This window comes from Oncorhynchus mykiss, chromosome 23 (assembly GCF_013265735.2).
Source record: "Oncorhynchus mykiss isolate Arlee chromosome 23, USDA_OmykA_1.1, whole genome shotgun sequence".
Classification (NCBI taxonomy): Eukaryota; Metazoa; Chordata; class Actinopteri; order Salmoniformes; family Salmonidae; genus Oncorhynchus; species Oncorhynchus mykiss.
In genome coordinates, this window is record NC_048587.1 from 31,515,315 (window position 1) to 31,541,808 (window position 26,494).

A 26,494-nucleotide genomic window follows, 5' to 3' on the forward strand; every position below is an offset into this window, starting at 1 on the left:
TGTCAGATCCTTACAGCCTTACACCTCTAACCACAGAAAGCCTCTCCTGCCCCAAGGCTCTAAGTCATCAGTCTTACAGTCCTCAGTACTTTGCTGAGATATTAGTCACTAAACATGGTGCTTCACTCTCTCAACACACATCCCTCCCATCAGGGAGCTCTCACATGAACATCCTGCTTCAAAAAAACTGACTAATGTCTAGTTTGGGATTTGAATGCTTTGCTTTGATAAGATGAATGTTTCAGCTTGTTTGACAAAGACATTTGGAATGCTTCTCATTAATCTTCCAATTCAGCACCTTATCTGATATCCTTGTATTGTATTTGTTTCCCATTGGAAAGTCTCTCAGAACACTATGCTTTTGTCATTGTGAGTTATTCTTGCTGTGGTGAGTCATCTTACCTGTCAGTCCTCTCACCTGTGATTGGCTGGGCTATTTCAATGCAGGTATATAATGAGAGTTGGTCAGATCCTGTGGTAGTTTGTTTCTGTAGCTGAGCTCAGGGATGAAAGTCTACCATCTCAATCTCATATATCTGCTTTCTGTTTTCTTATAAATTCAAACATATTTATGATATGAAATAGGCCTTCTGTAATATTTAATGTTGCCTGCTTTGCTGAATCTGAATTTAAAAAAAAAAATTCATTGTAAATTTCCTAATTAGACTTTATTTGTTAAATGAGTTTATTTTGTTACATGACTCTGCATTTTTCCCTGTGAGTGCACAATCAAAATGACTGCCATCTGAACAGGAAAGAGTCCTCCCATAAGTCAACAGGCCCTGTCACTGAAACTAGTTGACTGAGGTTGTGTGCCTCCTCTCCTCTCAGCAACACAGAGCTTCTCCTTTTAACCAGAGAGAACACGTAACGAACCTTTCATATGCTGTTTGAAGAATATTAGACTGTTCTAAGAATTCTTGAATTAGATATGTCCGATTTATCTGTGCATCTATTTCAAAATGCCATGATTGTAGTACAAATGCTCCTGTGGATGGTGCAATGGTGTACTTAATGGACTGTAATCCATGTAAACAGCAATGTCATACTGGTGGACATTTCAAGTTCCAGTGGTTACAAACTTCTGCTTTTTTGTTTCATTTTAGGATTACAATACACTGCTTATTTTTAAATCCAATGAGAGTGAGAATCTACTTAGATTCCATCAACTCTTCCTTCTATTCTAACAAGCAAGAAACAAAAACAAAACTACAGTAGATGCCTCCTCAGGTGTTGCTCAGCCACAAAGTGAAAGAGTTGGTGTGGTGTTGGTTGACTGGTAATGAGGGATCATGCTGTCTTCCATGCTGGGGTAAGAGACAGACAGCCAGGAGCTCCACTCTGCTATCTTCTATCTGCTCTCACCACCATGTCTTCCAACAGCCGAGGAGCACTTTGGCAAAACAAAAGAGTCTAGTCAGCATCTCACCCCCCCCCCCCCCCCCAGTTACCCGCACCTTGAATCTGACTATCACAACCCAGTCCTGACAACCCAACCCTGTTCAAAGTCACATCCCTGAAATGAGACTAGACTATCTAACAATTTATCCAAACAAGGGAACCACTGCCAGAGTTCTTATCAAGTTGAACTCCCCAGACACCTGTATGAGACTATGTTCTCCTGACACTCAGCATGGTTCAAATCTGATTTCTAATCAGTGTTTGATCCCAAGTTCAATGTTAAAGCCTCTGTTATATACCTTACTGTCAAAGCACTTGTTGTCAAGCAAAAGTAATCAGTGGGCAACATGTGTTACCACCCAGAGTTCTAATGGTGGAATAATGATGAGTTAGCGGTTGTGGGGAAGAGGTCATGGCTGCGTTCACTGCTATGGAGTTGTCCTAGGCAAGCAGGAACCAAACCGTTTTGAACAGACTAATATTATCACATTGGGTATATAGTATTTATTGGAGGGATATAATCTTGGGGTCCAAGAAGGATCATCGATGTATTGGTACAGTGCTGAGAATAAAGGATATGAGTATATGTCATCAGTTGTCAAACAGTTCTGTTAGCATCTCCTTTTTATTTCGATTCCTTACAACTTGTTAAAGAGAAGCCTTTAAAAAAATACATGTGGTAGAAAATACAGTGTTAAGGGCCAGTGTTGGAGGGGTACAGGGGTGAAGGGGAGGTGTTGAAGTAACACTGAATTATGTACAAGAGGCTATGCTGCACTGGGTAATAGTGAGGCTAAACAGGCCTATGAGTGAATATAGACTACATTCTGTAACAGACTATTAGCAGATTTCTACATAATAGGATGCCTGTTGATTAGGGTGTGGGGGACTGTGTCATAAGGTTATGATAAGTGGATGAATGAAGGGTCAGTGTGGTTAATGGGTGCTGACTGGAAGTAAATTAAGTAACTGGCTATACAGAACAAATGGTTCAATAAGGAACATTATAGCTGAGCAGCAATTGGCCCAGATCGCAACAAGGCTGTGTTTATATTGCTGGACAGAGCAGTAAACCGGGGGAGTGAGCTACCGACTGCTCAACATGTCTGGGCGTAACCCTGTCTGTACATTGTAGAGCTTGCACCCTGAGGCACTACTGAGCATGCTCACGAGTGTCAGACAGAAACTGTTCAGACGCTCACTCTATCTGCCTGCCACTGTAACTGTAGCTAGTTCGGACATGAAGGAACAAAAGGCAGACGGGCTGTCTCAGAGTGATGACCTGGGGATATAGTTAGTATTTCAGAAAGGAATATAGTAACAAATTAAACGGAAAACACACAGGCAAAAAACACACAGGCACACAGAGTAAACACTCAGTACATACATGCTCACATAAATAAATAAGTTAAATGTGCTACTTCCCCATTGCAACTGTACCATGTGTACCTTCAGACTAGCGCCCCTGAGTGAGCCCAAGTAAGGCGACAATAACATTGGCAGAAAAGGAGCTAGTATAACAGCCTGTGTCTCTGATTGCCATGAGTCACTCCAGCCTTTGTGTGGCGGCTTTCAGTGGCTTGTAAACAGATATTCATCCGACGTGCATCACGTGCGCCCTGTGGCTCCTGCAGGTCGGTGTGTGTCGCTCCAGACTGTCGCTCTACGCTCTGTTGATCTTGACACACTATTGTCGACAAGCATTCAACACAATAAAAGCAATTTTTTTATTACATGTAATATTAGTTTGGGGATTTATACAAAAAGGTATATGATGCAAATGAATGTAGCTAAGTAAGCAGTTAACTGATAGAAGTTGGTAATTTGGTGAGTGTCCATTGCAAGGAAGGAGAGGGGCAAGGAAGGGTAGAAACTAAGCTGTACAGAAATCTCAGAGACATACAGTACATAATTATGGAAGTACCACAACTTCCTGCATTTTCGCTGAGTCACCAGAGTTGTTAGAGGGAACACAGACAGATGTAATCATGTAAAAAGAAAACTGTGTCATGCCAAAGATACATTGTCTTGACAACTAGCATTTTCTTCATCATCCTGACCATAAAGTATAATGAGTAACAAAAAAGTCACAAATTCTCTTGAATCCCCGATTATACGGCAACACTAATAACCTAATACCATATTCAAGAAACATGAGAAACATCAGTTTAAAAAGCTGTGTAGAAGCATCTCAATTGAATCCAAATGAACACGTACTGAATAAGGCAACCACACAGTATTTTATTGGGCAATTGTGCTTGTTCATCACCCTCTGTGACGTTATGTGGAGCCAGGTGTATCCAGGGTATGTTCTGTCTGAAAGTTCACTGATTGATTAACATTCTGAGGCCTGACCAATGACAACACCCAAAATCCTACGTGATAATGTTGTATTGCCTTACCCGATAAACCAGTTTTGATTCAATTCTGGACTTTGGCCATAAACATTGAAACATGTCATGACACAAATTAGCCATAAAACAGTCCTAATAAGAATGAACTTAGGCTATAAAACATCAGTTATACCTGGTGATAGCTGTGAGTCTATTGTATAAGGCTGTCTTCAGCATCATATCATAGACAAACTGTATAGGAGTCGGGCATTACCAGGTGCCTGATAAGACACTCTACTCTGCTGTACTGGAGATAACCCATTTATAGCCTGGGATAGATAGATAACTGCTTACCCCACATTATACTAGAGCCAGCTGTGGCTGTCCCTACCTCACCCAATCACAACCTTGGTCATGACCCAATCTCACCCCCTGGGGAACCCCTGTCCATGACCTCAACTACCCTTGTCTACCACTGTCAGATTCACTTTTAACACCCTATCTAATTCACCCTGAATCAGACTAACCCTTTTCATGACTTAAAGACACATTTTGTGACCACAGATAACCCCAGTTGCTGACCTTCATGACCTCAAACACCCCAGTGTGCAGCTTGTGACAGAAGATGACAGTATCTTCATTGGAAGAGTGTTTATTTTGAGTAATTTGAGTGGACATGGGATCACTAATCATTCTGTTTCAAAGACTTCAAAGGACTTCAGAACTGAGCTCAAAGTCAAGAGTGATTCCCTGTCAACTACAGAAGACTTTAGCCTTTAGACACCTTTCATGAGGAAAATGTATTTGCCCTTTTGGCACTTCAGGGTGAATTTATGCTTCTTCCAATTATTTAAAACATTTATATTTGTCCATATAAAACAAAAAACTCAAGTCAGACAACGTCCTTAGTTTCAAATCATTTATTGTTGTTATGTCAAAGGTACAGAACCATTTTGAGACATCAAGGACTAAACTTCAACAAATCGCCCTTAACAAGGAATCACAACTGCAATTAGGAAAACCCAGCAGAGCTTAGCATGATCTCCTGTCTCCAGCTATTCCCCTCCCTCTCTTGACAAGTCATTAACAGGCAGCCTCGTAGTATTTGAGCCTCAGGCAATGCCTTTCAAAGACAAAAGTCTGCAAAGAGGCTCTCTTTTTAACACAAAAACAGCTTTAGAGCCATTTAACAGACCCATGTCATCACTTGGGAGCTATGAGGTGCTTTGTCCAAAAACGCCCTCCTGCTTTAACAGTAGAGTAATTGTTTGCCAGGTGTTCTAGCGGGAGGAAATATAAACAGAATACAGCTAATTGACAGGGTCCCCAGAGTGTCAGGAAAGGACAAGTTATGAAGAGCCACATGACACGATCACACAGGAAATAACAAACAAAAACACCAACCTGTAAAAAATATAAGGCCATGTTTATGTGACCCCCATTCAAACAGCCCCTTATTTATAACTTATTTGCAGGTATTCCGCTATTATACCACAGGAGGTTGGTGGCACCTTAATTGGGGAGGACGGGCTTGTGGTAGCGGCAGAAGCGGAATTAGTGGAATGGTGTCAAAAACATCAAACGTGTTTGATGCCATTCCATTCGCTCCCTTCCAGCCATTATTATGAGCTGTCCTCCCCTCAGCAGCCTCCACTGTATTATACATATCAGTGGGTAACTGGCAAATTGGGAGGGTCGGGGGATGTTCTTAAACCATGGGGGCTGTTTTGTATTTCAAATTAGGGAGGTGTTAAACAATAGAAGTGTTGATGAATTTACTTACAAAAAGCAGGGACCATTCACACATAACTAATACCTGTATTTCGGTTACAGGGTCTGTCTTATTTTACTAGGCAAGCCAGGTAAGAACAAATTCTTATTTACAATGATGGCCTAGGAACAGTGTCATTCTGCCCCTGAACAAGGCAGTTAACCCAGAGTTTTACCTTGTCAGCTTGGGGATTCGATCTAGCAACCTTTCGGTTACTAGTCCAACGCTCTAACCACTAAACTACCTGCCACCCCATGACTAGGTCTTTAGGTGGATTTTAATTGACCATGTTTTTGTACATCCTACGCCTTTCAGATCTATGAAAAATCTGGCATGGTACATTTTTGGGATTTTGGTCTATGTATGGAAGGGATATATACAGTCCATCATATTACATATAGGATAAAGGCAATAAGTACAGTAAACCAGGGAATACATTAAAAAAAAGTGTTTTAAAAATATAGAATTTAGGTATTTGATTTCAATGCTTTGGGGTCCTCTGAGTGGATCCTTTCAATCAAATATTTTTCTAAACCAAAATTCACTTGTCAATGAATGATATCATATCCTTGTGATACCCAGACATGATCTGTTTTTATAAGGCCTGAAAAGTGAAATGTACATACAGTAATACATATTATAGTTCAAACTAAATTATTGGGTTCCCACCTGCCAAGGTACAGTATGAGACAGGCTGAGCCGGTGGGATCTAACTAAGAAGTCTGGCTTCTGTCTCAGTGTCCTCACAAGATCATTTCAAACAGAGTAGTTCATCTCACCTCTGTCTCATCCATCTCAATCTAAAGTGGAAGAGAGAAATAAGGGCAAATAAATAGATGATAGACACATTGTTTCCAGGGGTAAATAAATACTGTAAACAGAAAATCCAACCTTGATATCATTATCCTATAAAAAAGGCCTTGTGTTGTTTATATGACGCAATAATATGATTGTGTTATTTTTCATGTGTAACATGTTTTGATCTAGCTTCACTCAAGTTGGTACTTAATCTCTACTTATACGATAACTATGTCCCACTCTCTACTTTTTGTGTTATTACCAAACAACAATATTTATATAACTAAATCAATCCTTACATTTAGCAGAAAATAGTGTATATAATTCTCATAGATTCTAAACAATATTATTTGCATTACACCATTGAAAAAAAAAATCCAAGTTTATGTGTCATGTATTTTCATGATCCGTTACTGCTTCTTGACTTGCTCATACACCACAGGGTGTTATTTGTTGCTCCCAAGCACCACCTACTATCACCATGCTCTTATTAGCTATTGACAGAAAGTTGTCTGAAAACCCACATCCTCAGTCAAGTATTGTAAACGCGTGTAAACAGAGACTTGAGCAAAACCTCAGATTAGATGGAAAGCACAACCTTTCATAAAATATAAAAAGAAGCTTGAAGCTTAATCTAAATTTCTTATTTATCTTTTCAAATAAAATAATTGTATTAGTAGAAAGAGGAGGAAGGGAAGCGCTACTAAGGTACACAATAGTACATTTTGGTAGACAGAAGGTGCTCTTTGGTAAAAGGGGTGAATTGGTTATCAAAAAGAAAGGAGGACCAAGACACTCTTCATATAATTGATTAAAATGCCTTTATTAGTACGGCATGTTCAATAGAAACAAAGTTTTTTTTTTATTGAAAAGCTGTTCAAAAGAGGACATTGTATTCCTTTTTTTTGGTACTCCCTGACGAAGGCCATGCAGCCGAAATGCGTCGTTTTTAAAAAACTTTGTTTCTATTGAACATGCCATACTAATAAAGGCATTTTAGAAAATAATTGTATTGCTGAACAGGATAATACATCCTTTCCAGGGCAATTGGGTTTGTATTTTAGATTTAAATGTCAGTTCTCTCACTGTATGGGAAAATGTTTACAAAGGGAATACAAGCTATGATTTCAAGTAAAAAGAAAACACCTGGATTTCCATCCCAAAGAGAATCTCCTGTTGGTTTAAAATGTACTTTGACTTTGTTTGAAACACTGGTCAGAGGAGCTGTGGTTGGGTGCTCTGGTTTTAACTGGACCGTGAGGGTTGACTGTGACTAAACAGATAGGAAGGCACGGTCTATGAGGATGAAACCTGAGATGGCTATTCACTGTGCCACAAACACTGGTGGGCCACCACACTCTGCTCAGAGACCTAAGACATTTTGGGTTTGTTTCAGTCATAGATTGGATTTCCCCCCCCCCCTAATTTAGTAGATTGAGGACCAGTGAGTAGGAGTGCATTTAAATCATGTTCATGCAACCACATTTCAGTGGTCTGGATTGAAGTGTAATTTAGTTAAAACACAGGCTTATCTATGTCTGTGAAACCGTCCCTTCAAGTTTGAGGGAAATACACTACTGCTTTACATTTTAGATTAGCAGTTTTGCAACTCGTGATCTATTCCTTACTGCGCTAATCTTATAGAGTAAAACACAGAAATACATGAGCATTCGTGTTGCTGTTTCCTGTGTTCATTACAAAGCATCCAGAAAGATGCTGCAGCACACAATAATAATGTCAAGTCCCACATAGACACGCTTAAAATGGCCGGCCCAAAGTGAAAAATAGCAACATTACTTAGTGTGTGTCATAGACAGAGAGTAGTCCCATTCACTGCCACGTAACCCCAACTGACGACAGGCTCTCCTACACAAGACACATTTATCAGGGCGCCTAAACACATCGCAGGTGGACGTTATGATTAAAGAGGCCTTAAAAAGTCAACAATAAATTAAAAAACTCAATTTATAACCCAATGTGTCGCTATACACTGCAAAAATTAGAACACAGAGATTTAGAGTTTTAAACGTGTTTTCAGTGTGCTGTTTATCATCCTGCCATGGAAAGAGGGATTTGTATACTTTAAAATGGATGTCAGAGACATTTTCCACAACAAGAGCAGTCATTCATCATGACCACATTCCTCAGGACAGAGAAAGTGTCATGAATTATTTATTGTACAGACACTATATCACAAAGATTGATTAACGACTAGAGAGCTTTGTCGTCCAGTTTGATACAATGCATCTTATAATTTAGCATGTTAGAGACCTACTTTTCACACTGATGTATTAACTGGTTCAGGATCGAAGGTGACGACAACATTTTCTGCACTGAATTAAGTCATTGGAAGGGCTGCCTTTCACAGAAAACCCCCTTTCAACAACACCCCCTCCACACTGATTATTAATCTGCATGCTTCCCATGCTTCCGAAACAGTTCAGAACAGTTTGTGCATATATTCTGACGACATTTTGTGAAGATTTTGTTAGGTTTGGTCTTCGGCAAGGGTTTTTCCAGTTTGTGCACAAGCTGGAGGCAAGCCAAATTCAGTAGCCGAAGTCTACACCCCTTCGTCGATGATTGGTCAACAGTAGCGATTCTTCAATTAAGTGTTTGTTGTCATTCAAAAGAGAGACAAATCATTTTCATGCAAAATGTTTCACTTGCAAAATGTGTCAATTGTAAAAATGCCCAACTAAGATCCCTTCGACAATTTTTTTTCGAAATTAATGACCGATTTTTCGAGTTATCTTACATTCATTTGGACTATTATGAAGAAATGTATACTGGTGTATTCAAGTGAATGTATTTTAAGGGAGTATGCAAGCATACTCGCTCAGTGCACCTATGTTCAGCTAGGTGCCAGCTGGACCAAAACATGTGGAAGGCTTTAACACAGGGGCCCCCTGGGTTGTGTCCTCAACCCCCGGCCACCCACGACTACACCAACTCCATCATCAAGTTTGTTGACGACACCACGGTTGTAGGCCTGATAACCAACAACGACGAGTCAGCCTATAGGGAGGAGGTAAATTAACTGGCATTGTGGTGCTAGGACAACAACCTCTCCCTCAATGTCAGCTAAACAAAGGAGTTGATTGTTGACTTCATAAAGCAGAGGAGGGAACATGCCCCAATCCACATCAATGGGACTGCAGTAGAGAGAGTCAGCAGTTTTAAGTTCCTCAGCGTCCACATCATCAGGGTATTGTCATGGACCAGCAACATCACCACTCTTGTCAAAAGGGCGCAAAAGCATCATGTGGCGGCAGGGTAGCCTAGTGGTTAGAGCGTTGGACTAGTAACCGGAAGGTTGTGAGTTCAAACCCCCGAGCTGACAAGGTACAAATCTGTCGTTCTGCCCCTGAACAGGCAGTTAACCCACTGTTCCCAGGCCGTCATTGAAAATAAGAATTTGTTCTTAACTGACTTGCCTGGTTAAATAAAGGTAAAAAAAAAAAAAAATGTGTGCCAAGGTGCTGAGAGTCATTGCAGGTGGTCAGTCCAGTTCAAGTGCTCAGCAGTCTGATGGCATGTATATAGAAACTCTCTTTGAGCCTGTTGGTATCAGACCTCATGCTCTGATACCGTCTGCCCGACGATAAGGGAGTGGCTGTGGTGTGTGTGGTCCTTGATGATACTGCTGGCCTTCCCCAGGCACCGTTTTGAGAAGATGTCCTGGATGGGTGGAAGCACGGTCCCAGTGATGTACTGAGCCATCTTCACCAGAATGTCAAGAGTGCAAAGCTGCCATCAAGGCAATGGGTGGTTACTTTGAAGAATCTAAAATCTTTATTTATTTATTTATAACACTTTTTTGGTTTCTACATGATTCCATCTGTGTTATTTCATTGTTTTGATGTATTATTCTGCAATGTAGAAAATTGTCAAAATAAAGAAAAACTACTGAAGGAGAAGGTGTGTCCAAACTTTTGACTGGTACACACACACACACACACACACACACACACACGACAAATGCTGCTACCAGACTCTTATTATTATTGCTAAATACTGCACAATTTAAACACTTGCATCCCAATCCCCCTTTCACCAAAACAGGTATAAATATTGGATTATAAATTGTGCCTTTCTGTATTATACTTATGCTACAATGTTGATTTATATTCTACTGAGGCATTTACTTCATGTTTGTATTCTTATCTTTTATTATTTCTTATTGTTGTTGCATTGTCGAGAAGGAACCGGCAAGTGAGCATTTAGTTGGACGCCGTATACTATATATATCCCATACATACGACTAAAATGTGAAACTTCATAAAAATCTACTAGAGGAAAATATTCATATATAATATAAAATATGAATAACCTTAGAAATACATGATCAGATATTATCTAATTAAAGAATGACTATACCACACAATTGATCCAATTTCTAAACACACGTTGTTGTATGAAAGACCAGCAAAGGGAGAGAGAGAGAGAATGAGAGCAGATGGTAAAACAAAAGGTTTTAGGTGATTCACTCATCTTTTGTTTCGCTATCTTTGATCAAATGAAGAGAAACCCACCCACAACAATAAAAGCAAACCACACTTTGCAAGCTCCCTCTCTTCATCAAAAACACAGTGTTTTTATCTAAAGCATCTCTCATTACAACAACAAAAAGTGTGCATTATTTAAATTGTTCTAAGAACCACCAGTTAACCTTCCAGAAAAGATGCACCACAAAAAAAGTGATTTGCATGCACTCACACACGCTTGTCATAATAAGCCACGAAAAACAACCAGTCTAACAGCAGTGTTTAACTGCCTGAAATGCACATTTTCTCAGGCCGATTTCTGCCCAATGACCATTTTATGGCTTTGAAAGCAGTTACAGTACATTGACTAGGAACTGTTGTGACCCTGTTTCCAAAACAGGGTCACATATAGCACATGTAGCAGATTCACTCTACAGTATAACAAGGTCACTAACAATGTCACTGGCCCATCTTTGAAGTGTACACTCTCTCTCTGTCTTGTTATTTAGCCCGACAGACAGATGTGGTGAGTGAGACAACGTATAGGAGCACAGCATTGACACCAGCACCCAGGCTAAGAGATCATGGCAGCCAGTACTTTGTTCACTCTGCTATGGATGACAGCTATTGATCATCCATGGCTACTTAATGGATAAGCTCCACTTAAGTGAATTAATCTCGAAGAGAAAGAGGGGAAAAACCCAGACATGCTTCCATCCATTATGTGGTTGGGATGGTTTGCGGGGTGATTAGTAAATGTCTCCTGTACATTGTCTGAACGACTCACACATGCGGCAGGCCAACTCAGAGTGGCTTTGCGGGGGCAGGCAGGAGGTTGACTAAACTTGCAAACATTTTTTAATCACACACTGATCTGAACATTTCTCTTTGAGGTTTCAGGTCTCCGTTCATCATTAACAGGTGTAGTTACTTTACCCTACATGCCCTGCAGGAGAGAGTGACCGTTCCGCCACTATACTTCTCTCCGATCTTCTCCTCTTCTTTTCTCCAACACACGTTGTAAACAGACACTGAAACAAGAGGACAGAAACTCAAATTAGCCCTATGTCTGTATTTACTGAACGCAAAGTGCTATTGGAATTAGTCAGACACAAAGGTGATTCACTGAAGGTCAATAACTTTGTGGAGCTGAATTTGAGGTGTAAATTACATGGCTAAGGCAGTCTGGGAGATTGTCAGTTGGGAGTGTGTCAGAGAAAAGCCATCGCATGGGCATTAATCAAATACATGTCAGAATGAAGATAATGTAGTGACAGAGATACAATACATATATAGAAAATAGCATTTGTTTTTACAAAGCAATTCCGGTGGACAGTCATCTAAGTATAGGTGTATGTGTGTAAACACACACACAGACTATGAGCAAACACACATTTAATTCTGCTTCAACTGACAAAGAAAAACATATACGCGAGGTTCCTGGGTTGTGGTCAGATTCTATTCATTAACAGAGTCACACTGTATTATTTGGGGTTTTGTAGTATACTCAAAAAGAGGACGAGGAAAAACAACAAAACAAACCAATACAATTTTTTTTATAAGTTGTACGCCTAAACCATTTAAAAATAGCAACATCAATGTAAACAAAACAGCTTCAAACAGGAAGTGAGATGCTAATATCTGCATTGGTCAAGAACAGCTAAAGAACAAGTCCAAATCCTGTAATGTTTCCATTTTCAACATACCTTTCCTTTGTAAGAAAGCATATAGCAAGTCCTAACATATACACACACATTGATTAACCATGGTGCCCTGTGTCTGTCTATTATTTAGGGCATATTACACCGGGCCCGTGATTTACAAGGATTTCCAATATGAGACTTAGACGTCATATCCCCATCAAAACCATATACAACAGATACAAATTACCAGTGTCCATTTGCAGAGAAACACATTCCCACACACAGGACAGCAGTGAAGATATACAGCAGCAAGCTAAATGAAGAGGTTATAGCTATGCAAATAATGCATATTTCTGATTTGATTTGCAAAATATTACAGTTGGGGTAACAGGAGTTTAAGAAGTATTTCTCACACAGAAATAATCACACACTCCGACTAATGGAAATCTGAGGAGATAAAGAGGCCTGGACAGGTGAATCGAGTGACATGACTAAGCTTTAAAACAAACGCACTGTGGAAATATCTGCCACTCACTAACATTACACTGTACACTAAACTGACAGCCGTCACAATAATGCAGGATACTGTATACACTTTACTCATGACAACAACAACAACAAAAACACTTACAACTAAATGTGTAATGTGCCTTCTTTATGGTCATGAAAGCAGGGAGTCCAGATTCTACGTACACTTTAAACTAATCCAGAAAACTATAACTACCTACAATTAAATTATACCGTGGAGTAATCTAAATATTACAGGAAACCAACACATACAGTAGTCTACATGATAACAATAACACACTTCAACATACTGTACCAACATTATACAGGAAATACACAAACTGTCTAAACTTCATCAAACTACCGGCTAAAGCAAGGAAAAAAATATTGGAAATGTACAACAATTGCCTTAAACTAATTTGTGATGAACTAAGTGTGCGTTTGGATGGTAGATGTATACTTTAGATTACCATGCATTATTTTGTGAACCAATCATTTCTACCAGTAGTCTGTGTCTCTGGTAAAAAAAATAAATTGAGCCTTAAAATATGTTGCACTTGTTTTTTTGATAGGCATTTGTTGTTGCTGAAAAGGTTAACGATTTTTCCTATCGAAACTGAGTGGGTTGTGAAAGAACATTTCATGAGGCAAATTTCCCCTGAGCGCCTGTAATATTATCACCCCAGCCATCATAGTTTCAGAATGACTTCTGGATGTATTTATATAAAAACAAGTCTAACACAAATAGGTTACAATATTAATGAGCTACTACAGTTTATTACACCATTTCTTAATGAATGCTGATCTTGTCAACTTTTGACTTATTAATAAATACTCAAAGTTAAGGCCTAACAAAAACTTTGAGGCCTTCAAAAAAAATAACAAACACTTCAGTTTTTCATAGAATACAATTAGCTGTTATTCATGAAGAAATATACATTTTTAAAAAAGTAATGATTTAGGTCAACAATTTGTACTGGGTTTGTAAAGTGTGAATTTGTTTCCAAATCAAATAAACAACTCTTACAGTAAACAGATCATTTGACCCATTTCTTTATTTAACAGCAAACATGACAGCATGCTTGTATTGTAAAAAATACTAAATATAGGGTTTACTGTGCATTTTCACTATCAAAATTAGTCAGATGACACAGAAGAGGTTTTGAGAGCATTTCTTTGATGCGTTCCGTGGTTAAACAGAGGATTTCAGAGCCGTGGGCAGACTTGCCGAGTATTTTCCCACCTTTTTATTTGTCACAGACAGAGACAGAGAAAGAGAAATAAAGAGAGAGAAAGGACCGCTGAATTATGATAAACTTACAGCTTTAAAACATGATACTTAATGGAGTTACTGTACCATATGGAATTCCCACAGAAGAGAGGCTGAGAGAACAAATGGAGGAAAGACAGCAATGTTCTCAAAAAAGCACCACCCATTTTAAGCTGAATCGTGAAGCATGACATTACCATGATCTGTAAAATGATGAAAGCTATATAGACTGAAGTTAAATTTAGGTCTCTTCAAACGATCTTAGAGAGAAGGTTGACATTGGGCACTGGAGACAAAGACCAATCATTCCTACGTAATAACGAACCTCAACGATCAATACTGAAACTCACACAAATAAGAAAAGAATGGGAGTAGATTTACCACAGATTACTTTTCAGAAGGACAACTATAGCCACCGTTGGGATGTAAACAAAAGACAGCTCCTTCCTCCATCTGAAAGCACATTAGCCTCATCTGACATGTACCTCAAATGTAGAAATGACTGAACATAATAGTTTGACTGTAAACTGAAAATAAAATGCAGTTGCCTAAAGGTGAAAACCATGACACCATGGAAGCACAATACGCAATTTCAACAACTTGACACTGGCAAAGCTATGGATTCAAGGACTGAAAGGCCATGAGAAAGTTACATATTTTGCTTTGTATTGCTTGTTTATAAATGATGGGGTAAGTTGTACAAACTCATAAAGGAATGTATACATGTATGTGCCATAAACATGTAGCATTTTCTTTACATAAAAAATCAGTGAATTAATCTTCTATTTTCTGAACACCGTAGAGTAACAGACTCCACATCAGATGGACTGAGGTGTTCATCATGTGCAGCAGACATTTTGTGCCCGTGTGAAAGCCGTTAAGAGTCTGCAGGCCTCCCACAGTCTAGCTAGGAGCAAACCGAATGTCACACACAACCACAGGTGGGAGTCTTCACACACACACACACACACACACACACACACACACACACACACACACACACACACACACACAATAGGCTCCCTCTTTGTTAGCAGGAAATGTGAATTATTATGTGGATTATAATTAATGGATATTTTTGTAGGGGTTGATACATTTTTCGTAAGGGAAAATCAAGTGACATTTTAAAGGGGAAATTACAAACTTCAGAAGCCTTTTTAAACCTCAAATAAACTACACGTTTTAAATGTCCTGCATTGCAGGAACATTCTCCTGCAACGGGGTGATCAAATTAAGATCCTACACGAAAGTGTCCTCAAAATTCTACAGGTAAATGTCTATAGAGGACATTCATTAATTTGTTACATATCATCAACTGTATTCTCTTGTTGTTAGTGATAGACCATATCATTGTAACATAATTCCTCTCATACCATTTGTGTACCAAAATACAGTGAAACTGGAGCACCTAATTTGATAACATTAAGTTTAACAAAATAACAAGCAAGATACCAGGCAGAATTTTACTGTGACATGAACAATATAACCAACTTCCAGGTAGTTCCAAGAATGTGAATTTAACTTTTACATGAACAAAAACAAACCAACTTCCAGGTTAAACAAATTACACCTGAAAACAAAACTGAGAAAGGCTTGTGGTTTTCAGAAAAAGCTCAGACAGATATTTTGTGGAGGATTTGGTATTTCTGGGTGACATTTCAACATCCTATGTGTTTGGTTGGTGCCATCTGTGCATTCAAAACAAGCCCACGCGCACCTTGACTCACTGCTCAGTGCTCAAATCTCCCCTCTTTTGTGGGAGCCTTACACATTCTCTCACACAAACACAATGTCATATTGATGGTTATAAGTTTTGTTGCTTTATTCACACTGCCCTGTATTATTGGTAAATTGATACACATCAGATTCCATGTTGAATGCAGTATTATGATATGGTACATATATACACACTGAAGACTGCCTAACTCTGAAACCTGTTTGAGTAAGTCCAGCTTTAGGGTGTTATAAATAATCATCTCTGAAATGTCTGCCTGGACCATATCTGGACTGTCTAGACAGCGCTGACCTTTGTGTATTCGTTCTTTTAACCTGAAATGCATGAACTGTAATTTGGATGTTTATATTACACTGTACTAGAGATGTATAATTGCTATCAACATGCAAATGCTTAGCCATGTGTATAACGTTTGACTTGACTAACATGACCTTGAAAGGTCAGGGGTCACATATCTCCCCTCAGTTCTCTTTTTAAATGCCACGGCAATAATGCATAAGCCTCTAGATAATGCACTCCAACTCAAATGAACATCAGACACACTAATTAGAAAGGTCAACAATGACATTTAAAAAAAAAATGATGGTATAGTTTGGGAAGGTTATTGTATTGAAGTACATTACAGTACATGACTTTTGTCTGTGTGGATAAAATCAACCCTCACTTATCTGAGTATGTCTTTAATTAAAACAAATATGTTGCTCTGAAGAACATGAATGACCCACTATTGAGCCTCAAAATCTTGTCTGCTTTTATAATATGAGTTTGTTGTGTTTCCTCACGGCCACGTAAGCCTACTCTATACACAGCATGTTTTGTAACAGTGAAACTGGAGCACCTAAGGGTATGTCACATCTCAAACTGCTATGACATGGTCTTCAAAACCGGACCCTGGCTCAATTGTCTTTTTCAGAGGACAACAATTGCAACAATTGCACAGTCAAACAGCATTCAAATTGTTATGTCATGGAAGTCCACTGAAGTTTCACTCCGTTTCAGGTTGGTATATTGTAGGCCTACAATACCTTTTCAGAGAATAGGGTTTCATAGATGCAATCTGCTTCAAATCACCAGTTGTGTCATCTCTTATTTTCACTTGCTGACTGACACAATTTATCTGTCAGATACAGTACCCAAGGACAATATTACAATGTGACTATCAACAGCAACAAAAAACAGACAGTAAGACTAATAAGATGGCTTCATGTTACACACGCGTTACCTTAAATTGTGTTAACTAAAAATATATATACTTTGTTCCTATAAACCTAATGCAAATCTAGCCGAGCTATATGTCATGTGCATCTTTATGATGTGTGAAATAGTTATTACCGCACATCTACATACAAGTGACCATAATAATACTGGAAGATTATAACACCACACAGACAAATAGATGCTGGGAGGTAGGACAATGGGATAGACACATCACAAATAGATGCTGGGAGGTAGGACAATGGGATAGACACATCACAAATAGATGCTGGGGGGTAGGACAATGGGATAGACACATCACAAATAGATGCTGGGAGGTAGGACAATGGGATAGACACATCACAAATAGATGCTGGGAGGTAGGACAATGGGATAGACACATCACAAATAGATGCTGGGAGGTAGGACAATGGGATAGACACATCACAAATAGATGCTGGGAGGTAGGACAATGGGATAGACACATCACAAATAGATTCATCGTGTTATGCTACCTTGTATTATTTCAACCTAAATGCTCAGTGCCTCTGTTGTCATCTTTTCTTAACATCTCCTTTGTCATGAAGACCGATTTTCACAAAGTGATTTCGATGAAGTGGTCTTCTAGTTAGACACAGCTCATTCTAAAGCTCTGCTGTCTATTACTTGGATCCCACAGTCGCTCTACGCTGCACGCTCACACTGACTAGCAATGCCAAAACAATCAGTACAGGTAAGGCACATGTCAAAACACCACTGTCAGGTACTGGATGATGGTCAGAGCTCAATGTGCGAGCGCCCACACACACACACACACACACACACACACTGTCCACAAAGAGAGACACAGTGCCTAATCAAGGATGTAACTGTTCAATGCCAAAAGGCTCTCATGAAAATAGCAAACCTCATAATTACTACAAATGAGAGAATCCATAGACTGAAATAATTTGTGTATATTTACCAAAACCCCTTGTACTTTCTTCATGCAGAAGGGAACCATTTTGCTTGGTTGGAGAGAGGGAGAGTGTGGCAGAAAATCAAAAGGTATTACTTGATTTATAAAGCAGTAGGTCCTATCTTGCGGATAGAGTCCTTTAAAGTTATGACAACTTTCTCATATTTTTTTTCCAGTGACTGAAAGTGAAAAAGACTTAAAGGATGAGCATCGTGAATTGCCATAACCACAGACTGGAGGTGTTTGACTCAGAAAAGGGCCAGTCACAACTTTCCTTTGACAAAATAGGCTTCTAGCTGTGTACAATTCTCAAGAACTCTAGAGATCAATATAAGACTTTTTTACTGAAGGCAACAAATTCAATTTATGTGACATTTAACACACATCTTTTAACACCCATTTAGTGACTACAGATCTGTGAGAGACCATGTCATTGAGTTTTCCCAAATCAAGCCTGGTTATCATAGCCACAAAATCTTACCTATTTTAGTTACGGAATAAATGTGTACAAGTGTTAAAATGGGCCTATTACGGAATAAATGTGTACAAGTGTTAAAATGGGCCTATTACGGAATAAATGTGTACAAGTGTTAAAATGGGCCTATTACGGAATAAATGTGTACAAGTGTTAAAATGGGCCTATTACGGAATAAATGTGTATCTCATTTGTATTTCAATGCTTCATTCAATCTTTGATATTGACGTTTGCTTACAGGGAAATAATGTGCTCTTTTAAATCAGTATTTCATTATCCCGATGATAATTTTCAAAATCTTTCTATTTGATATATATTCACCAGTAAAATATGTATTGATGTTTTAAAAAAAAATAGATATTGTAGGTGTTTCATATTGACCTCGAGGCTACGTCTCCCGACAGTGCTGCAAGCTGCATATATTTACACCAAATAGTCATATCCAAACCTCCACCGATTCAGCTAAATGTCAGGTAAGGTCTATTCTTATCAACTTCTTATCAGTCTCAGCACTGTTTGTGACATTTGATCGATTTGTTGGTTCAGAAAGCAGGAGGACTATAAATAAACAAACTCATAGTTTCAGTGTTTGTGTCTACACCTGCACAACTGATGTTATGGATGCAAATAACCTAATCATAACAAAAAATAACAGTTATTTCTGAGTTGATATATAGGCCTAGCCAGGATTGTATCTACACTAGTAGGTTATTTGCAACTAGGCTTATATTACGTTTAACTTTTTTTTACCAAATAAAAAGGGCTTGCATAAATTCACAACATACTTTACCCTGTCTTCATGTTAATCTACCTCAAATACCTGGTAGCCCTCCCTGCACATTGATCTGGTACTGGTGCTTTCTGTAGCCCTTATCACTTCATTGTTGTGCATTATATTCCTCGTGTGTAACTAGTTGTTAACTCTGCAAGGCTGGGAAGTGCTGGTAAGCAAGCATTTCACGTTAGTCTACACCCGTTGTATTCAGCGCATGTGACAAATATGATTTGATAACCAATTGGTAGCTTGCCTTGCATAGTTTTCTATTATACGTTTTGCTATCAATTAAAAAATAAAAATGCCTTTGGTTCATTCACTAGCTTTAGGCTACTGTGCATATCAACCCGTTTTCTCAAAACAAAAAGGCACATAAGAGTTGTAGATCTATGACATTTCGATTCATTCAAACATTACGTTTAATTTTCGGTTATACGATTCTTTACAATTAGGCCAACATTGTTAAGCAAGATATTTGAATAGCTTAGTTGAATAAGATCCAGCAATAATTTCCACATCTATTCTGAATTTCAAAACGTTGAAATAAGATGTTGTGTAAGCTATTGTTATCGCGAATAACCAAATTAAATAGACTGACACAAATATAGAACATTAGTATGAGACTGTAATGTGATTTATATAATATCTACCATCCTTATTGTTATTTGAAATCTCTTTAGCAAAACATTCTGAAGAAGTTGACTTGGCGTTTTCTGAGTGAGCAATTTACGAAAGTAACCCACTGCGCACACAATGTGGGACACACTCTTTTCGCCGCACTTCGATACAAAGTGATTTTAGTAGCAGGTTAGGATAGCGTTTTCGCTAAACCTAACTCTTTTCCTAACCTTAACTTCAGACTCCTAACCTGCTACGAAAACGTCACTTCGGTATCGAAGTACCATGAAAATAGTATTTCCCCACACACTGGTTGAATCAATGTTGTTGCCACATTTGCCTGTGGTTTTGTCAACAATAACACTACAGATACTGCAGGCTAATAATGTATGTATATGTAGACTGTATAAACCGCAATGCGGATGAACAGCAGGTATATGCGCAAACTGTGTTCTAGAACCACTGCTTTATTGCACTACACTCAATATAGGCCTATTCTAATGTGATATATACATACCTATATAAAACGTTACTCATATATGAAACCATATATTTTACTCGGTTTAACGTTGCGTTTCAAGTCCATGTTGAAACGAAAAAAAGTAGAATGAAGTGTTGTAAAATGTCCAATTGCCATTTTCTTTGCATTAAGTGAGCTCAGAGGCTTTCCTGGGACTATAACGCCATCTACTGGCTATAACCTGCCAATCAGTTCTGGAAGGACAAGACACCCCTTATTTCTGAGAAGTGACTCATGTGTCATGTTGCTTACAAAGAGAAGAAAATTCAATACAATAGATATATCATCGGTACACTGTTTGATGCCACTAGTTAAAGCTGTAGACAACTGCAGTAGGCCTATGAGGCTATGCCATTATATTGAAGCACAACCACACTTTCATGTACCAAATGTCACTATTACTGTGAATCAAATTATTAGCAACACACTGTTTCAGTTTCCAAAAAACCCACATAATCCCTGCACCAATCTCCTATTCCCACCCATGATACATTATCTGTCAGAGAGAGAGAGCGAGAGAGAGAGAGAGAGAGAGAGAGAGAGAGAGAGAGAGAGAGAGAGAGAGAGAGAGAGAGAGACAGAGATGATGATGATGCTTCTCTATCTATAAAACTGTCAACCGTGCCTCAACAAGCAGTCCACACAAATCTAACTACATAGGTAGCTAAGGTAACTGAACTAAATTACTACCGCCCCGTAGCACTCACCTCTGTCATCATGAAGTGCTTTTAGAGGCTAGTCAAGGACCATACAGTGCCTTGCAAAAGTATTCATTCACCGTGGCATTTTTCCTATTTTGTTGCATTACAACCTGTAATTTAAATTGATTTTATTTGGATTTAATGTAATGGACATACACAAAAGTTTAAATTGGTGAAGTGAAACTGGAAAAATAACTTATTTCAATAAATAAAATATTTTTTAAAAACAGAAAAGTGGTGTGTGCATATGTATTCACCCCCTTTGCTATGAAGCCCCTAAATAAGATCTGGTACAACCAATTACCTTCAGAACTCACATAATTAGTTAAATAAAGTCCACCTGTGTGCAATCTAAGTGTCACAAGATCTGTGACATGATCTCAGTATATATATATGTATATATATGTATATATGTATATATATATGTATGTATGTGTATGTGTGTGTGTGTGTGTGTATGTGTGTGTGTGTATATATATATATATATATATATATATATATATATATATATTCACACACACACCTGTTCTGAAAGGCCCCAGAGTCTGCAAAACCACTAAGCAAGGGGCACCACCAAACAAGCTGCACCATGAGACCAAGGAGCTCTCCAACCAGGTCAGGAACAAAGTTCTGGAGAAGTACATTAGGGTTGTGTTATAAAAAAAATATCAGAAACTTTGAACATCCCATGGAGCACCATTAAATCCATTATTAGAAAATGGAAAGAATATGGCAACACAACAAACCTGCCAAGAGAGGGCTGCACGCCAAAACTCATGGACCAGGCAAGGAGGGCGCAAACCCAACACCTATCAACACCTATCCCGAGAACACCTGTGGGGATGTTTTTCATCGGCAGGGACTGGGAAACTGGTCAGGAATGATGGATGGTGCTAAATACATGGAAATTCTAGAGGGGAAACCTGTTTCAGTCTTCCAGAGATTTGAGACTGGGACAGAGGTTCACCTTCCAGCAGGACAATGACCCTAAGCATACTGCTAAAGCAACACTTGAATGGTTTAAGAGGAAACATTTAAATGTCTTGGAATGGCATAGTCAAAGCCCAGACCTTTATCCAATTGAGAATTTGTGGTATGACAAAGATTGCTGTACACCAGCAGAACCCATCCAACTTGAAGGAGCTGGAGGAGTTTTGCCTTGAAGAATGGGCAAAAATCCCAGTGGCTAGATGTGCCAAGCTTATAGAGACATACCCCAAGAGACTTGCAGCTGTAATTGCTACAAAAGGAGGCTCTACAAAGTATTGACTTTTGGGGGGGGAGTGAATAGTTATGCAGGCTCAGTTCAGTTTTTTTTGCCTTATTTCTTGTTTGTTTCACAATAAAATATATTTTGCATCTTTAAAGTGGTAGGCATGTTGTGTAAATCAAATTATACACCCCCCAAAAAAATCTATTTTAATTCCAGGTTGTAAGGCAACAAAATAGGAAAAATGCCAAGGGGGGTGAATAGTTTCGCAAGCCACTGTATCACGAAGGCCAAGATGATCATCAAGGACCTCAGCCACCCAAGTCATGGTCTGTTCACTCTGCTACCATCTAGCAGACAAAGACAGTACAGCTTCTATCTCCAGGCCATCAGACTGTTGAAAAGCCATCGCACCATCTCCTGTAGTAAGAGACAAAGATAGACTCACTTACAGAAAACACACACACACACACAAGTACACACACACAAGTACACAAACACAAGTACACACACACACACACACGTGTATACACACACACACACACGTGTACACACACACACACACACACACACACACACACGTACACACGTACACACACACACACACACACACACACCCAACACTGCTGTCCCGTGTACTTAGCCTAGAGACATTAAATACTGGACCGTTTCTTTTATACTGTTTTTCACACTGTATTCTTCACATTGCTCATTTTAATATATCTACTACTGTACATTGCATTTAGTTACACTGTTTCTACACTGGATTCTCAACATAGCTCACTGTAATATATCTACTGCTGTACATATCCTTCTTAGTTTATCTTTTTTGTGTATATACACACATAGATTGCATTTGGATTACTTACTAAATGTTATTTGGGTAAACTGGGTTCGTTCTGACATTCGTGATTTGTTGTTTTTGTTTATTTGTGTACTTGTTTGACATTTTTGCTGCTCTGTGGAGTGGTTGAAAAACTAGTTTTAATGACTCCAACCTAAGTGTATGTAAACTTACGACTTCAACTGTACATCTTTATCAGATAATGACACAGGGCTCGTTTAATTGTGAGGCTTAACACGGAAGCATTTCACTGGACCCACTACAACCTCTGATAAACTGTGTACGCGACCAATACATTTTGATTTGATTTGTGTTGATGTATTAGTCAAAATAAACTGTTGAATAGGCATGTCGTTGTGTTTTCCTATTCCTTTGTTTCATGCTAAAAATATAGTGCCACTGTGAAAACAATTGAATCCCATAGTCCATATTGCAAGCATACTGTAGTTTAAAAACTGCTGAGTCCAAAACAGTTATTCAAAATGTGACATATACAACTAAATATTTTAGTAGTTTAACTACTGGTAAATCTAGATTTCAAAGCTATAGGGAAAAAAAGTTGTTTTGTTTCTTTTGAATCAAGGCCAGAGGGCTTAAACCACCATTATGGAAAAAACACATGAATTTCACATGTGAAGTGTTCCAAAAACACATGTTTTCATGTGATCTTATGTGAAGTTAATGTGATAACAGGTTACAACATGTAAAGCAACGTGATAACTTGTCATAACCTGTGATCACGTGAAGTTGCAAAACCAGGTTCACATGATTTCACATGAAATTTCATGTGAAATCATGTGATTTTCCACGTGAAATCATGTGGTTTTTCTGTAAGAGCTCAACCACAATCAATCCTGTTGAATCACTTGACACACACCGAAAGCCTCACACACACATTAGGCCTGTGTTCTTTGAAAAAAATCTGCTGTGTCTTACTAGATACACACATCTGATGTAATGAAAAGGTCATCATTACTCATTGTTTAGGTATTAATCATTGAGTTCTGACCAGAACACATGACGACTTCCATTTCACTCAGGACGCTGACACTACGCTACTACTACTCATATACATACATCCGTGACATTAACTTGACATTTATACATTTTCTATTTGACATCATCTATACAGGGAATCATAAACCTCCCACTCTGAAAGAAGATTCAAATTGTAAACACAACCCACACAATGTGATACTTGACAAGTACTGCACCGTATGAAGAAAGCTTTTAAGTTATGTTAACATGCACATTACACAGAGACCTTTTACATCTGCTAAGGTTGCTAAAATAATACTGTATTTAACCTTCACTATCAATACTTATGCCGTTTGAAATCTAATCTCCAAAAATAGACTAGCCTACATGCTTACATTTCAAGACCAATCCTTATTGCTAAAACTACTCAACTCCATTCTGTCCAAACAAGTTTTATTTGTCACATGCACGAGTACAGTGAAACGCTTGACTTGCAAGCCCTACCCAGCAGTGCAGTTTTCATAATCAAAATATTAGAACTAATCAAAAAATAAACAAGTAATAAGATATTAGAGAGGAAGGTACAGTATAAGGGGCACAGTGCCAATACAAAATTGAACATTTGTGCAGCATTTATCTGATACATAAAAATGATACAATTTAGGTAGCAGATGTCATGGAGGCTTCCTTTTTCTGCCCAGTAACAGAATGCTGAGTAATCTCAGTCATAGCCTCCCACTCGCAACTACCCACGCTACACTGGTCTTGGTCTGCACCCTGGTAATAATACCAAAACTACCAGCACTTAACAGACGCCCACAACACAACAGACACTCCATTTACAGTAAATGGGTGCAGTAGAAGCAGAATGAGCATGGGGGATTCTGTAACCCATAGAGACCCATATATCACAGAAAACACCTCACCCCAAATTCATTCCCACTTCAACTACAAGCTTAAACATCTGATTTGGGTTAGAGAGTGACTCCTTTATTATACACTTCATTACACTACTCCTTTTTCCATTATAAATTACATGTGTACTGTACATGACTGGGACTTTTCTTATACCATGCCTTACAGAAAACATTTGGTTAATCAATCTAGCAAACAACCAATGAGATGCATCTGTTTAAAGATTGTCCATGTTTGGACGTGTTCTTGATGATAAAAAAAAAACTGACTGAGTAGAAGGGGAACCGTATCTGGTCTTTGGACACATTTAGGTGAACTTGTCAAGTGTTAAATAAAATGGATTCCACTTCTACTTTGAATATGCCAATTACAGATTAATTGTGCATACAGTACATTATGCTGACTATATATTTACAAGAAGTGCACATAACATCGTTTAGAAATGAAATTACCTGAAAGTTGTGAACTTTTTAAATGTAGAGTGATGTGCAACTTACAAAAAATTTGAGTCCTGTAGCTTACATAAAACAAATGACTGTGAGAAAAACTGAATTCTCAATTGAAAGTCAGCTGCAATTAATGCATTATGCCATGTTGGTGTGCCAAATGAATACAATTTGTGGTTAAGTTTGGCAGGCAGCATATATATTACTACGCAGACAGAAATCATTATGTCAATCATTTGAAGTAGTAATACGCCTGCGGACATCCATCTGATCTCTATATCATTTAACCTAATAGTAGGAACATCGTCAAACACCAAAGAAATTGACAACACAAACGACACTCAAACATGGATGACCCAGCATATGCTTACCATTCACTCACTCCCTCCTGGTCCTCTTAAGAACCCAGACCCTCTGAACACAAAGAACAACAGTCAGACTCCATCCATCTGAAATGGGTCAGTTTCATCACAATGAGTGAGACCGGTTCCCTGCCCACACATATAGCTGAATGACCCACTCAAACAGCACCCCCACCCAAGAAGATTACAGATATCCATATGAGTCAGAGAGAGCAAAAACAGAGTGAGCAGCTAACAGAACACAATCACTCATGCCTTAGCTGAGTCATCAAAATTACCACTTCCTATCTTTGCATGCCTGTCATAACTCCCCTAATGACTGGTCGAGTTCTCAGGAATCCAAACTGAACCATGGGAAGACTGGATGTAGGACAGTGTGTGTTCCTGAACCAGATTGAGGGGGTTGGGGGGTAAATTAAATTGACCTCTGAGTTGGACATACACTTTGTGTGTGTGTACAGTGCATTTGGAAAGTATTCAGACCCCTTGACTTCGTCCACATTTTGTTACGCAACAGCCTAATTCTAAAATAGATTAAAACGTTTTTTTTTCT

General features: G+C 38.6%; 1 long non-coding RNA gene across 1 annotated transcript in view; it reads right to left on the reverse strand.

The window, feature by feature from the left end:
* Nucleotides 1-4,639: 4,639 nt before the first annotated feature.
* Nucleotides 4,640-26,494, reverse strand: part of LOC110502582 — a 37,497-nt gene continuing 15,642 nt past the window's right edge. The window contains exons 2-3 of the long non-coding RNA XR_002470352.2: nucleotides 11,727-11,821; nucleotides 4,640-6,305 (exon numbers count right to left, since the gene is read on the reverse strand). This is a non-coding gene — a long non-coding RNA (uncharacterized LOC110502582). The remainder of the gene's footprint in view (nucleotides 6,306-11,726; nucleotides 11,822-26,494) is intronic.